Source organism: Vulpes vulpes, chromosome 9, assembly GCF_048418805.1.
Source record: "Vulpes vulpes isolate BD-2025 chromosome 9, VulVul3, whole genome shotgun sequence".
Lineage (NCBI taxonomy): Eukaryota > Metazoa > Chordata > Mammalia > Carnivora > Canidae > Vulpes > Vulpes vulpes.
The window spans coordinates 103,376,013-103,394,523 of NC_132788.1; the positions used below are offsets into that span (position 1 = coordinate 103,376,013).

At 42.3% G+C, this 18,511-nt stretch overlaps 1 long non-coding RNA gene across 2 annotated transcripts; it reads right to left on the minus strand.

The window, feature by feature from the left end:
- Positions 1-1,190: 1,190 nt before the first annotated feature.
- Positions 1,191-9,384, minus strand: LOC112909729 (uncharacterized). Of its 2 annotated transcripts, XR_011994475.1 has the most exons (4): positions 9,188-9,384; positions 8,099-8,198; positions 2,875-2,950; positions 1,460-2,427 (listed from the first exon to the last, which is right to left on the minus strand). It is a non-coding gene; the product is annotated as an uncharacterized lncRNA (long non-coding RNA). The 2 variants fall into 2 exon arrangements; XR_003233146.2 differs by lacking the exon at positions 9,188-9,384 and having other exon boundaries at positions 1,191-2,427; positions 8,099-8,296.
- Positions 9,385-18,511: the final 9,127 nt, after the last annotated feature.

Sequence of the window (18,511 nt, forward strand, 5' to 3'; positions counted from 1 at the left end):
CAAATATTGCATTGTATGGATAACTAACTAAGTATTTTGTTTACTTATTCTCCAGTTTATGGACTTTCAGAGTTTCCTCGTTTGGCTATTATGAACATGTATGGGCAAGTCTTTGCATGGACATATCTTTTTATTTCTCTTGGGAGGTCAAATGGCAACTTTAAGAAATTGTCGAACTTTTTCAAGGTGACCCACATCATTTTACAATCCCATCAGCAATGCATATTCTCTGAATGTTGGAGGCTGCTTTTTTCTGGTCCTTCCTTTCCTTCAAGACCCATGTTTGTCAATATAAACAGGGTTTCTTGGATATTGAGAAGCCACAATGTCCACACTTCACATGTTTAAGAAAATAATAAAATTTTAAATATATGTATATTTATAAAATGTATAAAACTTTGAGAGACATTAGAGAATGACTAAATAAATGAAGATCCTGAGTTTAAGGTCTGAAAGATTTAACAATTCTACCAGTACTGATTTAATGAGATGCCAGACATGATACCAATATGATTTTTTGTGGAATTCTGCAAGCTTATTGTAAAATACATATGAAGAAATGAAACGCATAGACGAGAGAATCTACTCCTGAAAAACAAGTTGTAGGGATCTATCTCCTATCTCTCAGATGTTAAAAAATTGTATAGCTATTAAAGATGGTGCTATATTGATACAGGATTAACGAATTGATTATAACAGTATGGAAGGCCCAGAAACATAAAAACATGCATACGGCATGTTAAATTGGACCCTTCCTGACTCCACAAATAAAATATCAATAACAGATATGAGAATATTTTAAGGAACATTTCAGAAGGATTTTTTAGAAACATTTTGAAAGATAAGAGAGTAGAACATATTTATGACTGCATCTTATTGTCCCAACACAATCAGCCAAAGACCACCAGGAACAAAGTCAGGATTATTGGCTCACTGCAACAAGAGAGACCACACACCTGAGGAACCATGGGTGTCCTACCAAACAAAGAAAGCCCTATGATATTATAAAATCAAGGGGAAGGAGAAAGTTCAGGTGAAATCTAAATGAAGTAGTATTTTGATACGCTCAGAAAAGCGACATTGTGAGTTAAAATATAATAGAAACAGTATTGAGAATTAAACTAAAATACCTTAGATTGAAACCCATGGAGCTAAAGACCTATTTAGAGGATATCTATGGCCTTAGATGCTTTTTTTTTTAAAAAAGATTTTATTTATTCATAGAGATGCAGAGAGAGAGAGAGAGAGAGAGAGAGGCAGAGACACAGGCAGAGGCAGAAGCAGGCTCCATGCAGAGAGCCTGACGTGGGACTCAATCCAGGGTCTCCAGGATCATGCCCTGGGCTGCAGGCGGCGCTAAACCACAGTGCCACCGGGGCTGCCCTGTCCCACCAGGGCTGCCCGCCTTAGATGCTTTTATTCACAAACACAATCTGAAAACTAATGAGTAAGATTTCCGTTTTGGGGATAAGACCCTAATGAAAGCAATTCCACATTTATTACACTCATAAGGTTTCTCTCCCACTCTGAAATTCCCTGTACAGAAACTGAAGTCCCAATGGAGGGCTTTCTCATACCAATGATATTCACAGAGTTGCTCACATGCAAGATCAATGAGACTTCCCCATGTGCTTCCAATCCTAGAGCTTCTCTCCACTGTTGAGTTCTCACATGTTTCCTGTGGGGTGGGTGACCTACTGAAGTTTCCTACAGTAGCTGCACTGGTAAATCTCCCCTGTATGTACCCTCGTGTGGGCAGTCAGGTTAGAGCTCCTATTGAAGGTTTTTCCACAGTTGCTGCAATAGTAAAACTTCCTCCCCATAATGGGTTCTCACGTGCACCATCAGATGGAATTTCCTACTAAAGGCTTTGCCACAATCATCACACAGATAGTCCCTCCCTGGTGTGCATTCTCATGCATGGTCAGGTTCCTGTTCCTGACAAAGTCTTTCCACAGTCACTGCATTTATACAGCTTCTCCCAATTCTGTATCCTCTGGAGTATAGCAAGGCTTAAGCTGGATCTGAAGAATTTCCCACATTGGTTAAACTCATACGGTTTCTCTCCTGTGTTGAGTTTGCACATGTGCCATAAAGGACAAGTGACAACCAAAAGTTTTCCCACACTGAAAACATTCATAGGGTTTCTTGCCAGCCTGAGATCACACATGGGTGGGTCCCAAGGATTGAAGGATGACTAAACACTCTCCCACATACTTTACATTCATTTCATTTCTCACCTATGTAATTTCTCTTGGACGAAACAAGGTTAGAATTCCTTCTCATGGCTTTTCCACACTCACGGTACTCATGGGGTTTCTCTCTGGGTTGAGTTGGTGCCTGTTGGTTAAGGGATAAGTGGCATCTAAAGGCTTTCTCACTTTCACTGCACTCATGGGGATTCCTCTGCCCCATAGAAAGTCTGTGCTGAAAAAAAAAAAAAAACCCAACAACAAATTCTTACATTAGAAGTTGCTACCATTTTCAAAGCATATGTACCGCTTCTGCCCTGTTTCTTTCAAATGTTAAGGTGAATGCTTTGCAACAAGGTCCCATCATAGTTATGACATTCATAACCTTATGTAGGTTTGTCCTGATAATTACTTTAAAAAACTGAATTATATATCAACATTCATCAAGTCATATTAATGGATATGCTTACTTGTAGCAACTCTCCATAAATAAATACTGAAATTGGTTTAGGATGTTTCCCAAATTCATGATACTCAAAGACTCTCTCTTAAGAAACAACTTATTTTGGGTGAAGGTCACCGGTTCCAAGTGTCTCCCCTGGTGGTTGTGCTCTTCTTCTGTGACACAGCAATCCTAGACTTCTACTGCAGAGAACCAGCTATGTATCCTCATGAGTCTTACCATTTTCCTGACAGTAGATTTTTTTTTTTATTCTGCTCTGCAGTGGTCTCTTTGGTTTTAAGTTGAAACTTTGGGTCTGAAATTAATGGGGGAGAGGACAAACAAATTTAAGTTCATGAAAAAATAAAGGTAAATAAAAACAATGACAAAAAAAAAAAAAAACAATGACAAAGAACCAGGCCCTTACAGCCTTTTTTTTTCATAGACTGACTCTAAACATAAGTCAATGTGACTGGAAAGAATGCCCCAGCAGCTGGATAGTCTTTAAAGATTTCAGCAATGTGAAGAATTTGACAGGGACACCTGGATGGCTCAGTTGTGTCTGCCTTTGGCTCAGGTCCTGATCCCAGGGTCCGGAGATCAAGCTTCTCCCTCTACCTATGTCTCTGCCTCTGTGTGTCTCTCATGAATAAATAAAGTCTTTAAAAAAAAAAAAAAAGAATTAGACAGTGACAGGAACAAGGGATGGATATGCTAAGAAATGATTTTGCCCAAAATGAGATAGATGACTGCTAAAAGCCTGATAGAGGGCACTATCAGGCCAGCAAAATTTAGGGACAGTAGAAAAACGGACAAATAAGTGGGGCCATGTTCCAAAAAAACTTTATTTACAAAGTGGAAAAATGTTCAGAAAAAAGTGCCTGAGTTTGAGATTTTGGGGGAATAATATACTTTGTATTCTTTTCATAAACTTGGGCAATTGACTTGCTAAACCTCTCTGAACTTGAGGACCCTGGACAGGCACAGGAGTTTGCTAGCCTTCCTCATGAGCAACAAGGCCCACAGGCTTCTTTCTTGACAGTGAGAGACAGGACTCCCTGGCCTTTTAGGAAACCTGTGTGCATGCAGGCATTTGCTTTGTTTTCCTGTGGAATCATGGCTCATGTGATGCACTGAAAGTAAAGCATAAATAGATTTGTATAATTTATAAAATATATGCAGAGAGGTATGTGGAAGCATTAAAAATGACTGTTAGGTAAAGGACTTGAATAGATATTTCCCCAAAGGAGACATACAGATGGCCAATAAGCACATGACAAGAAGTTCAATATCACTCATCATTAGGGAAATGTAAATCAAAACCATGAGATACCACTTCATATCCACAAGGATGACTATGATCAGAAAATAAAAATAAGTGCTGGTAAGGAATGGGAGAACTTAGAACCCTTGCTCATTGCTGATTGTAATATGAAACGGTGCAGCCACTGTAGAGAACAGTTGGGTGGTTCCTCAAAAAGCTTAACATAGAATTACCATATGATTCAGCAATTCCATTTCTGAGTATATACCCAAAAGAACTGAAAGCAGAAACTTGAACAGAAATTTGTAAACTAGGGATGCCTGGGTGGTTCAGTGGTTGAGCATTGCCTTTGCCTCCAGAACTCTTGGATCGAGTCCCACGATGGGCTCCTGCATGGAAGCCTGCTTCTCCTCCCTCTGCCTATGTCTCTGCCTCTGTGTCTCTTTGAATAAATAAAACTTTAAAAAAAATGAAATTTGTAAACTAACATTCACAACAGCACGATTCACAATAGTCAAAAGGTGGACAACCCAAATGTCCATTAACAGATAAATGGAGAAACAAAATGTACATACTTAAGGCTAAATAACATTATAGTTATTATTATATATTATAAAATGATAGATAAATATAAGTACATATAGTCATATTTACACTTACATTAAATATATATATTTACATGTTATAAGTTATATTTTTGTATATGTTGTATATTTACATGTTTTGCTTATTTTATATATTTTTATATTTGCATTTTGTATATAATTATATATTTTATAAGATATAAATATATAGGGGATCCCTGGGTGGCTCAATGGTTTGGCGCCTGCCTTCGGCCCAGGGCACAATCCCGAAGTCCAGGGATCGAGTCCCACGTCGGGCTCCCTACATGAAGCCTGCTTCTCCCTCTGCCTGTGTCTCTCTCTCTCTATCATGAATAAATAAATCTTTTTAAAAAAAAGATATATATAAATATATTAATATATATAATGTAAATATACTATTCAACCTTAAAAAGGAAGGAAATCCTGATACATGCTATAACATGCATGTATTTTACAACATTATGCTATGTGAAATACTCTCTCTGGACACAAAGGAACAACATTGCAAGACTCCACATGTATGAGCTACCTACAATAGTCCAATTCATTGAGAAAGAAAGGTTAGAGAGTACCAATGGGAAACAAACAAGGGGTGGTGGAAAGGGAGGTGGGCCGGGGGTGGGGGTGACTGGGTGATGGGCACTGAGGGGAGCACTTGATGGGATGAGCACTGGGTGTTATGCTATATGTTGGCAAATTGAACTCCAATAAAAATAAATATTTAATTAAATAATTAAATAATTAAAAAAAGAAAAGAGTACCAATGGCTGGGAGTTAGGGTTATGAGGAGTTTTTTTTTTTTTTTAAGATTTTTTTAAAATAAAATTTAAAATAAATTTATTCATTTGAGAGACAGAGAGAGAACATGAGCAGGCAGGGAAGAGGCAGAGGCAGAGCGAGAAGGAGACTCCCCAATGAGCAGGGAGCCTGATGTGGGGCTTGATCCCAGGACCCAGAGATCATGACCTGAGCCAAAGGCAGATGCTTAACCACCTGAGCCACCCAGGCACCCCAGGGAGTTGTTTTTTTTTTAGATTTATTAGAGAGAGAGAGAGAGAGAGAGAGAGAATGCACATTGATGCTCAAGTAGGGGGAGGGACAGAGGGAGAAACTCTTCAAGCAGACTCCCTACTGGGGAGCCCACCAGGGCTTGATCTTACTACCCTGAAATCACAACCTGAACCAAAGCCAAGAGTTGATCACTTATCCAACCAAGCTACCCAGGTGCCCCTAGCAAGTTGTATTTAATGGTAACAGTTTCATTTGGGGATGATAAAGTTTTGGAGATGCATGGTGGTAATAGTTGCACAATAATGTGAATGTACTTAATGTCAATGAATAGTACCGTCAAAAAAGGATAAAGAAAATTTTTATGGTATGTACTTTTTATCACCATAAAAAAAAAAAAAAATGACAGCAAGGCCACATTGCCATCAGTTAACACCGGAGGCCTCTAGAGAAAAGCATGACACTACATTTTATGTGCACTTGGCCAGCAGAATCTGAAGGGAAACATTTTTACTCCATAGTTTTCTGAATTATTTCAATGTTAAACAACAAAAACAACATATTCATGCATCATTTGTGTAATCAAGAAAAATTAAAGTCAGGGCACTTGTGTGGTTAAGCACCTGCCTTTGCCTTGATTCATGATCCCAGGGTCCTGAAATCCAGCCCCACATCAGGCTCCTTGCTCAGCAGGAGTCTGCTTCTCCCTCTCCCTCTGTTCTTTCTCCTCTTTCTCACTCAAATAAATAAAATATTAAACAAAAAATTATATCTTTAAAAAATATGATTTTTAAAAAAGAAAAAGTACAAACAAAAATACCACACATAGCTGAAAGCATCACCTCTGCACACAGCTAATATCACTGATCCAAGTGACTTTTACCACCTCACCTCCACACACACACCAAACACCTTTCATCTGGAGCCCTGCCAACAGCACACTAGACCCACTCATTACTGACTACAGATTTATATTTCATCTATTCTCCAGCTTTCTTTTCAACCAAGGAAGAGCTTTTTATTTTATTTTTGAAGATTCATCTATTTATTTGAAAGAGCGGAAGAGAGAAAATCTCAAGCAGACTCCCCACTGAGCACAGAGCCCAACACAGGGCTCCTTCTCACAACCCTGAGAAGAAATTAAGAGTTGGATGAAATTAAGAGTTGGATGCTCAACCAACTGAGCCACTCGGGTGCCCGGGTTAGTTTTTAAATCAAACATCTCTGGCCTTAGGAAAGGCACCCACATACATTACCCTACATTGAGGTTTTGTTTTTGTTTTTAAAGATTTCATTTATTTATTTATTCATTTATTTATTAATTATTTATTCCTGAGACACACACAGAGAGAGGCAGAGACATAGGCAGAGGGAGAAGCAGGCTCCATGCAGGGAACCTGATGTGGGACTCAATCCAAGGACCCGGGGGATCACGACCGGAGCCAAAGGCAGATGCTCAACCACTGAGCCACCCCAAGAAAAATTCTTAAAAGGTAAATATGAGGGGATCCCTGGGTGGCTCAGTGGTTGAGCGCCTGCCTTTGGCCCAGGGCGCAATCCTGGAGTCCCGGGATCGAGTCCCACGTCGGGCTCCCGACATGGAGCCTGCTTCTCTCTCTGCCTCTCTCTCTCTCTCTATCATAAATAAATAAATAAATAAATAAATAAATAAATAAATAAATAAATAAATAAATAAATAAATCTTTAAAAAAAAAAGGTAAATATGAGAGACATTACTTTTAGAAACAAGTGGCCTGTGTTGCTAAATTTCCTCCAGATTTTGTTTTTCCCCCTGACCTCCCATATGTGACTTTTAACCTCCCAAGAAAAAAAAAATATCCTTTTGGTCAAAACACATCTCTTTTAAAATTAGTAAATTTTCATTTCTGCCACTGGTATTAGGAAAGCTGCTTCCTAATACCAGTGAGATCCCTGTGTTTTTAATACACACAATTTCATGTATTTCACTTATGCTTTTAGACTTCTATTGGGCTTTAGCTGCAAGGATATCCCACCAAAATCCATTTTAATAATATCAACATTAAGAGATCCCTATGTTTTAAAACTCTGCAGGCACTGGAGGAGGTGCAGCTGACTTGGGAAGTACAGGGCGGAATGATCTTTAATTATAAGGCTTGTTATTTACATTTCCACTTGCTCTGTTTCATTTTATGTTTTTTTTAAGATTTTGGGGATCCCTGGGGGGCGCATTGGTTTGGCGCCTGCCTTTGGCCCATCTCTGCCTCTCTCTTGTGTGTCTCTCATGAATAAATATAAAATCTTTTTTTTAAATTTTTATTTATTTATTTATGATAGTCATACAGAGAGAGAGAGAGAGGCAGAGACACAGGCAGAGGGAGAAGCAGGCTCCATGCAGGGAGCCCAATGCGGGACTCGATCCCAGGATCCCGGCATCACGCCCTGACCGCAGGCCGACCCTCAGCCCCTGAGCCACCAGGCGCCCCTCATTTTATTTCCCTGATTACACTCACTTATTGGCACTCACGCTACATTCCTGAGGAAGCCTTTTCCCAAACGAATTTATCAAACGTAATTAACTGGAAAAAAAAAGTTTTAAGATTCTCACCTCAACAATTCTCACAAAAGCAAGCCGCGAGTAAACTTCTCTGGCATTAGGAAGGCAGAAAGGGACGTCCTTGATGTGAATTTCACCAAGACCTGTTCCCCTGCCGAAAGCAACGGCACCCGCAGCTCAGGAAAGCCGCAGGACGCGAACGAGGACCAACCGCCGACCGTTGACCGCCCAGCCCGCGAGGCCCCGCCCCCTCCCCGAGGGACCGCCCCGCGTGACCACGCCCCCTGGAACGCCGTTGGCCCGCCCTCACTAAGGCCCCGCCCTCCCGGCTCCCGCCCGAGGCACTATTTATCCCCCTCACTGAGACCCCGCCTTCCGGGAGCCCCGCCTCCAGAGGCCCCGCCCCCCGGCTCCCGCCCGAGGCACCATTTATCCCCCTCACTGAGACCCCGCCTTCCGGGAGCCCCGCCTCCAGGAACCCCGCCCCCCGGCTCTCCTCCCGCCCCGCCCCCCGGCTCCCGCCCGGGGCACCATTTATCCCCCTCACTGAGACCCCGCCTTCCGGGAGCCCCGCCTCCAGGGACCCCGCGCTCCCGGCCCCCGTTTGCTCACCCTCACTGAAGCCCCGCCTTCCCAGAGCCCCGCCTCCTCACTTTCCTCGACGCCCCGCCCCCTAGGGGGCCCTCCTCCCAGCTCCCGGTGGGACCTTGCACCTGCAGCCGGTCTTCTGTGCTGGCAGCAAATAACGACAAAAACCGTGGTGCGGTTACAGGGAAGGTGACGGCCGCCCCGGGACGCGCACCCCACTTCCGGTCTCGGGGCTTGGAAAGTAGAAGGCTCCGGCAGGGCCCGCGGGAGGGGCGGCGGCTGCGTCCTCTGGCCTCCGTGCGGAGGCCCTAGGTCGTCCCCCCTGCTACCCCCTCCACCCCTCCTCCGCTCCACTCTCCCCTTCCACCCTTTCCCCCTCCACCCCTTCCTCCCCTGTCCACCGCCTCCCGTACGGGGTGGGGGCGGGGCCAGAATGCTCCGGAGTCTGTTGGGGGGAGCCCGGTCCCCTCCACCCTGCACCTGCCGGGCAGCTCCCGCTCAAAAAATACTGTTCTCTTGAGTTCTTGCAGCTGGCTTCAAGGATGTACTAACCTTAGGGGTGCTTTGTTATGCAGCAGTAGATAACCGGTACATCCCCTCTCACGATTCTTTTTCTTTTTTAAAGATATTGGGCAGCCCTGGTGGCTCAGCGGTTTAGCCCCTGCCTTCGGCCCAGGGCCTTATCCTCGAGACCTGGGATCGAGTCCCACATCGGGCTCCCTGCGTGGAGCCTGCTTCTCCCTCTGCCTGTGTCTCTGCCTCTCTCTCTCTCTCTCTCTCTCATGAATAAATAAATAAAATCTTAAAAAAAAAAAAAGATATTGTTTACTCATTCACGAGACACAGAGCGAGAGGGAGGCAAAGGGAGAGGCAGGCTCCTCTTGGAAGAGGGAGGCTGACGCTGGTCTCCATCCCAGGACTCTGGGGTCACAACCTGAGTGGAAGGGCACATGCTCAGCCCAAAGAGCCACCCAGGTGCCCCCTCCTCACTCTTCTTGAAAAACACTCTTGTCCGTTCTCAGTAGTTTTTCAGTATTATCTTTGAGTTTGTCTTACATTTCCCATTAATCTTGGGATTGATGACTTTATTCAAACTTGTCTGTTTTTATATGACAAATAATAAAGGATGTTTAGATTTAGGTATGAACAGGTTTAGATCTTTTATGTATCGCGTTTGCTGATTTTAGTTTGATGTGGTTACCCTCATTTCCCTCAGTAATGCTTTTCCTTTCATTCATTCATCAACTTGAGTCATACCTTCAGAACTTTATTTCTTTTGGGGAAGAGGACAGATGGTAGAACAAACATGCAAGAAAACATGTTGGTGCCACATTGGAATATTTCTAGTATATTTACAAACTGAATCCTGTGGAGATTCATTAGTTACTTTTTAAAAAAGATTTTATTTATTCAAAAGAGACACAGAGAGAGAGGCAGAGACACAGGCAGAGAGAGAAGCAGGCTCCACGCAGGGAGCCCCATGTAGGACTAGATCCCAGGACTCTAGGACCACACCCTGGGCCAAAGGCAGGCACCAAACCGCTGAGCCATCCAGGGATCCCCTCATTAGTTATTTTTAAACCATGTTTTAAAAATAAGAAATACAATTTTTAAAAAGTTTTGACCTTAAAAATAAAGCTTATTTTACCAGCAAAATTGGGTTCATTCAGAAATAGCCAAGAATTACAATTTGAGACAAGCAAACTGTGGCAAAAACCATAGGCTAGTTCAGCAAAGGAGAGGAATGTTATTCACGGAAAAGAAGAAATAAGCTAGGAGAAGTTGTTTTGAACAAAAGTCAATTGGATAAAAGCAAGATTTGAGAATGATGAGGAGTTTTTCATTGGCTAAGTTGCTTGGGGAGTCAATTTCTCGTAGGAGACGCAATGCACATCTTTTCCTGTTTGGGGCCTGGAATTGCCAGTTCTTCCTATGGTTAACATGACATGGTAGAGCGTGAGCCCTAGCTCTTCTGGCCTCCTGACTCCACTTTAGTGAGGTTTCCTTTTATTAATTTTCACAACAGGAAACGAATTTATAGTTTAAATTTTATTTTATTTTTAAAAAGATCTTATTTATTTTTATAAATTTTTGATTGGTGTTCAATTTGCCAACATATAGAATAACACCCAGTGCTCATCCCATCAAGTGCCCCCCTCAGTGCCCGTCACCCAATGATCTTATTTATTGTTAAAGGTTTTATTCTTATTCAATTTTTTAGAGAGGGAGAGACAGAATCTTCAGTAGGCTCCATGCCCAGCACAGAGCCTGACCTGGGCTTGACCCCAAGATCATGACCTGAACCAAAACCTAGAGTCGGACACTTAAGGACTGAGCCACCCAGGCACCCCCCCGAAAGATTTTATCTTTAAGTAATCTCTACAACTAACATGGGGCTCAAATTTACAAGTCCAAGGTCAAGAGTAGCACTCCACTGACTGAGCCAGCCAGGTGCCCCAAAATTTTATTTTTAAAAAATATCTCTACATCTAACATGGGGCTCAAACTTACAACCCCAAGATCAAGAGTTGCATATTCCACTGACTGAGTCAGCCAGGTGGCCCTAGAGTTTAAATTTTAAACAACTTTTATTTTATTTATGATAGTCACACAGAGAGAGAGAGAGAGAGGCAGAGACAGAAGCAGGCTCCATACACCGGGAGCCCGACGTGGGAATCGATCCCGGGTCTCCAGGATCGCGCCCTGGGCCAAAGGCAGGCGCCAAACCGCTGCACCACCCAGGGATCCCGCATTCCTATTTTTTTTAAGCATTCCTATTGTATACATTTCAAAGAATAGAATTTTAAAAGGGTCCCTGGGTGTACATATCCTCCCCCATAATTGATGTGTTCTCTAAATGGATTATATTCGTTTTCCGTGCTGTTTAACAAAGTACTATAAACTCTGTGGCTTACAACATAAGCTCAGTTTCTATGATTTAGCTAGGTTATCTGTGTTAGGGTTTCACAAGGCTAAGTTCAGGCTATCCAGGGCCGGGTCTTCATTAGTTACTCAACTGGGGAATAAGGATCTACTTCTAAACTCCATCAGCTTATTGGCAAACTTAATTTCCTTTTGTCTGTATTATTTGACCAGAACAAAGGCAAGAGAAATGTAGCTAAAATTAAGTCTCCTTACAACTTGCAGCCCACTAATAAATCCCTGAGATATGCAGAGCATGACATTCCTCAAGGCTGTTTGGCTGTTTTATTATTGATGTCTCATTAGAGACTAAAAGCAACCTTATCTTAATAGCAAGCCCTCCAAGAAGGCTAAAGACCTTGCTTTTAACATGCACAAATTCCTTAGAGACTTACATTATCCCTAACCCCCACCAACTAAAAAGTATATGATCAATTACTCCTCATAATCCCAGGGCAGCTCTTTCTGCCCATAGGTTCCCATGCTATGATAAAAGCACCTTTTTGCACAAGAAGGTCTCAAGAATTCTTATTTGCTCACTGGCTCCACCTCATTATTCATGAAAGCCTGCTTCTTCAATGCCAGCAATAGAAAGGAAGACTCCAGGGATGACAGTCTGCTAGCAAGTTTTATATAATGCAGTATAATTACAACAGTGGCATCCCATCATCTCTGCCATATTATATTGGTTAGAAAGAAATGATTGGGGATCCCTGGGTGGCGCAGCGGTTTGGCGCCTGCCTTTGGCCCAGGGCACGATCCTGGAGACCCGGGATCGAGTCCCACGTCGGGCTCCCGGTGCATGGAGCCTGCTTCTCTCCCTCTGCCTATGTCTCTGCCTCTCTCTCTCTCTCTCTCTCTCTCTCTCTCTCTGTGTGACTATCATAAATAAATAAAAATAAATAAAAAAGAAAGAAATGATTGTGCAAATGTATTCTCCCACACAGTGCATGAGCATTACTGTTCTGCATCCTTATCCATACTTGGTATTGTCAGCCTATAATTTTCAGCTCTGTGTTAGGTGTGTACTAGCATCTCCAGATGGTTTTATTCCCATTACACAAATCACTGAAACTGAACATCTTTTCATATGTTTATTGTTTGGAAACCTTTTGTGAACTGCCTACTCAAGGCTCTCACCCATTTTTCCTTTGGAATTTTTGTCTTTTTCTTTTTTAAAAAAATATTTTGTTTATTAATTCATGAGAGACAGAGAGAGAGAGAGAGAGAGAGAGAGAGGCAGAGATACAGGCAGAGGGAGAAGCAGGCTCCATGCAGGGAGCCCGATGTGGGACTCCATCCTGGGACTCCAGGATCACGCCCTGGGCCAAAGGCAGGCGCTAAACCACTGAGCCACCCAGAGATCCCATTCTTCTTATGATAATGTAGAAGTTCCCCATTTATCTGGACAGCAGTCCTTTTTCAGATATATATATTTCATATATTTTATCCCTCATTATAGCTTATTTTCCCTTTCATAATGGTGTCTTTTTAAAGATTTATCTATTTATTTGAGAAAGAGAGAGAGAAAAAGAGGAGTGGGGAGGACCAGAGGGAGAGGGAGAGAGAGACTCTCAAGCAGACTCCCCACTGAGCTTGCTGAAGCAGGGCTCAATATTAGGACCCTGAGATCATGATGTGAGCTGAAATCAAGAGTCAGATACCTAACTGACTGATCCAACCAGGCACCCCATGGTTTCTTTTTGATAGAGTTCTTTACTGCCAACAGATCTGTCTTTAATGTTATGGTTACTATTATTTCCTCATCTATAAATTGCCTATATCCATGCCAATTTTTTAAAAGATTTTATTTATTTGAGAGAGTGAGCATGAGAGAGAGACAGAGAGAGCATGAGCAGGGGAGAAGGATAGAGGGAGAGGGAGAAGTAGACTCTGCACTAAGCAGGGAGCCCAATGCAGAACTCGATCCAAGGACCTTGGGATCATGACCCGAGCTGAAGGCAGACACTTAACCAACTGAGCCACCCAGGCACCCTCCATGCCAATTTTCTTTTGAATTGCTTGCCTGTTGTCACTGACACATAGGAGTAAGTGGTAATTCCTGGATTTATTCCTTCATCTTTTTTTATATTACATATGCCTTCTGGCTTGCTTCCTATCTTCCAATTCTATATTAAATTTTGATGCAGCCAGATATTTTTTGTATTTGCATATTTTCTTGAGAGTGAGTGTGCCCAAGAGGTGGGGGAGGGGGAAGAGAGAGAATCTTAAGCAGGCCCCACACCCAGTGCAGAGCCAATATCACGCTCAATCCCAGAACCCTGAGATCATGACCTGAGCTAAGTCAGGAGTCAGCCACTTAACCAGTTGAGCCAACCAGGCGCCCCTCCTTTTGTATTTACATCTTAAACAGGATTTCCATAAACAATATATCTCCCAAGTGTATTGATTGAGCTTTCTCCCTAATATTTTAATATCCAATTTTTCAAGTATATTGTAATTTTTAGGAATTTTATAGTTACACCTTATGAGCATCATCTAGATTATACCATTAGCATTTTCCTATAAATGCATTATCACATATTTATCCATCCTTCCATCTACCCATCCATCTTTTTTTATGTGATTTTCAAAGTAACGTTTGACATCAGTACCTATCTTTCCGTATTTTTCAATATATATATATATATATACATATATATATATCAACTACAGTTTAATATTTGCATACAACATTTTTTGAGGAAAAATTTACATAAAGTGAAATGAAATCTAAAGTGTATGTTACTTGAGTTTTGATAAATACATCTATGTCATCCAAATGTCTCTCAAAATATAGTTATCCTCACTTAAGGAAGTTCTTGTCCCTTTCCACCCAAAACTTCCCCCCAACCACTGTTCTTCAGTTTTGCACTACAGATTACTTTTTTTTTCTCAGAACTCCCATCTAAATAGAATCATATAATATATACATTTGTGCAAGGCTTCCTTCACACAGCATATTTAAGATCATCCATACTCGAATCCTTTTAACAGTTCTCATTTAAAATACAGAAATCAGGGGCCCCTGGGTGGCTCAATGATTGAGCATCTGCCTTTGGCCCAGGTCCTGATCCCAGGGTCTGGGATTGAGTCCTGCAATTGGGCTTCCTGCAGGGAGCCTGGTTCTCCCTCTGCCTATGTCTCTGCTTCTCACCGTGTGTCTCTCATGAATAAATGAATAAAATATTTTTTTAATTTTTTTTATTTTTGTTTTTTTTATTTTTTTATGTATGATATTCACAAAGAGAGAGAGGCAGAGGGAGAAGCAGGCTCCATGCACCGGGAGCCCGACGTGGGATTTGATCCCAGGTCTCCAGGATCACGCCCTGGGCCAAAGGCAGGCGCTAAACCGCTGCGCCACCCAGGGATCCCAAATAAAATCTTTTTTTAAAAAAAGGTCGTATATTTCAGTTAGGCTTACTCCTAGATACTATATATACATCCTTTTAATTGCTTCATTTCCCATTTGTTTGTTTTTGGGGAGGTCTCAGAGATGAGGGACATGCTTTGATTTAAATCACAGATGTAAATCAAAGTATCCAGGCAATACAGGAGATGCCAAAAATATACATTCCTTTCATTTTCCCCATTTATGAAAAGTGAAGCAGTGTACAAATATTAGCAACTTCTCACTATTCCTGAGAGGGCAAAATAATCTACCTGACAAATACGGTGACGTGCTGCCATCTTCTGGGAAGTAAGGGTATTACTGTCTCAAGCAGCTGTTCTTGAAACCGACCCTAAAACTGTGCTTCCCTATTGGGAAGTTCTGTGAAAATTAATAAAAGGAAACCTCATTTAGAAGGGATTCAGGAGACAGGCAGGGAGAGCTTTATGCCCAGCACTAGTTGTCACTTGCAAATCGAACAGGAAGAGAGGGACCAAGTGGATCTAATTTACTATCCCTGCAGAAGGCAGGAAGATTTCTTCCTTCCCCAGCAACAGCTCAACCAATGAGAAGCCACTCTATTTCAAATTCCCGGTTTATTTCAATGGACTTTTAGATCGTAACAGCCCCTCCCAAGTCCCCCTTTCTCTTCTATAAAAAAAAAAAAAAAAAAAGATACCCTCCTTTGTTGTTGGCACTTACCTATGGTTTTGCCAAAGTTTGCTTGGGCCTGGGGTTGCAATTTTTTGCTATTTGTAAATAAGCCTAAATTTTTGTTGGTAAAATAACCATCAATTTTATTGTTTTGTTTTGTTTTTTCAAAGATCTTATTGATTTATTCATGAGAGACACACAGAGAGAGGCAGAGACACAGGCAGAGGGAGAAGCAGGCTCCATGCAGGAACCCCAATGGGGGACTCGATCCCAGGACCCCAGGATCACGACCTGAGCCAAAGGCAGATGCTCAGCCACTGAGCCACCCAAGAGCCCCCACCAATTTTATTGTTAAGGTCAACACTTCTCACTTGAAAGAGCATTTTCCCATACCATTATCCCTTTGGTTATAACATCTGCCTGGTGTTTGAGGTCAAGAGGAACAATGGTTTGACAAATGAGAAAACTAAGGCCCAGAATCATGTGCATACAGTATTTCCACTTCACTCCCAGCAATCTGGTTGAAGGAATTTAGGGAAAGACTGAATTTCTGGGGTGAGAATGCAAAGGCCCTAAAGTAGGAGAGGTTTAGCCTCTAAACAGGAGAAGCCCAGTGTCTAAAATGTTTGAAAATAAAATAAAATAAAATAAAATGTTTGAAGTGAGTGGGCAAGATGGAGACTAGCTGGAAGTGAAGTCAGAGAAGCAATAGAATCAGATCATACAAGGCCATCTGGGCAAATGTAAGAATGGTGGGTTTTACCTTGAGTGCAATGGGGGTACCCCTGAAGGGTTTTGAGCTGTAGGAGCAACATTATATGATGTGTATTTTTTTTTAAGATTGTATTTATTTATTCATGAGAGACACACACAGAGAGAGGCAGAGACACAGGCGGAGGGAGAAGCAGGCTCCATGCAGGGAGCCCAATGTGGACTCGATCCTGGGTCCCCAGGATCAGGCCCCGGACTGAAGGCGGCACTAAACCTCTGAGCCACCTAGGCTGACCTGATGTGTATTTTTTTTAAGTTCTCTTTGTCTGTTGTGTGACTCTAGGGATGCGAAGATAGAATCAGGGAGGACAACTAGAAAGTTAAGGCAATAATCCCAATGACAGATGGAGATAGCTGAAAGATGGCCAGGGAGAATGGAAGGAGTGGGACCAGCTCTGATGCTAAAATTAAGATAGAGCTGATGGCTATCTGCTGATGGATTTGTGTAGTTTTAGTGCAAGGACTCAAAAATGACTCAATGAATTTTTGTTTGTTTATCATTGTCAAAAATAATTCTGGATATTGGTAAAGAGAGACTTCATTCAAAAGGATTATTGCAAGAGGGAGAAAAGGTCTATTGAAATGAGAACACTCCAACCATAAGATCTATAAGTATCTTAAAGGTTAGTTAGAAAAAGGCTGTTCTTGTGTAGGAAGGAGTAAGTGAGCCCAGGGAACATCTGTTTAAGGAGGTGCAGTGTAAGTGCCTGACATTAAGCTTTTAATTAAAGAGGCATCCATTTTGCAAAGCTAAGTAAAGGAAATCTCATTTAAAACGGAGTCAGGAGGGACACCTGGGTGGCTCAGTGGTTGAGCATCTGCCTTTGGCTCAAATCGTGATCCCAGGATCCTGGGATCGAGTCCCACATCAGCGTCCCTGTGGGGAGCCTGCTTCTCCCTCTGCCGTGTCTCTGCCTCTCTCTCTCTCTCTCTCTCTCTCTCTCTCTCTCTGTCTCTCATGAATAAATAAATAACATCTTTAAAAATAAAATGAAATAGAGTCAGGAGTAGGGCACCTGGGTGGCTCTGTTGGTTAAACATCCAACTCTTGATCTCAGCTCAGGTCTTGATCTCAGGGCCCTAAGTTCAAGCCCCATGTTGAGCTCCATGCTGGGTATGGACCCCACTTTAAAAAAAAAAAAAAAGAATAAAGGAAAATGGAGTCAGGAGGCCAGAAGGAGTGGCCCCTCTTGTGGCCCTTTGCAGAACCAATGGGAAGAGAGGTTCCTTGTATTCTCAACAAGAAGCCTGAACCTTTACTATACCAGCAGTTGGAGGGAAGATTTTTTTCCTAGCTCAGCAATAGCCCAGCCAGTGAGAGCCTTGCACACCTCAGCCAATGAGAAGCCACTATACTGGGATCCCTGGGTGGCGCAGCGGTTTGGCGCCTGCCTTTGGCCCAGGGTGCGATCTTGGAGACCCGGGATCAAATCCCACGTCGGGCTCCCGGTGCATGGAGCCTGTGTCTCTGTCTCTCTCTCTCTCTGTGACTATCATAAATAAATAAAAAATTAAAAAAAAAAAAAAAGAGAAGCCACTATACTTCAAACTCTCAGTTTACTCCAATGGACTTTTTGCTTCTAACAACCCCTCCCAAATTCCCCCTTTCCTCTGTAAAAGAGCATCCCTCTCCTTTGTTCTCCAGACTTGCCTATGGTTTTGCCATAACCTGCATGTCCTGAAGTGTAATTCTGTTATTCCTGAATAAACCCATTTTTTGCTGGTAAAATAACTGTTTTATTTTTATGGTTAACAAAATTCATCAATAAAGAGTGAATCCACAAAACCCTAGGGCCTCCACCCCCTTAACCCCCAATAAAGACAGAACCCCCAGGTCTATGCTCTCTCTCTCTCTCTCTCTCTCTCTCTCTCTCTCTCTCTTTCTTTTCTCTCTTTTCTGGCAATCTTGGGTATGCCATGTTCCCTCCAAAACTTGTGAGTAATAAATCTTATTTTTCAAAGTTATCTGATAGTTGTTGCTAAGGTGTGTCTTGCAATCATAATAAGAACCACAAGGTTGTGGTTCAGTCAGGGCAATGTCTGTGGTGGCTTGCTGCCAGTAGTAGGGGCCCAGATGAGTGCTCCAGGCATTCCTAGCCAATAGCATCACTATTACAGGCTGAGATGGACACAGAACA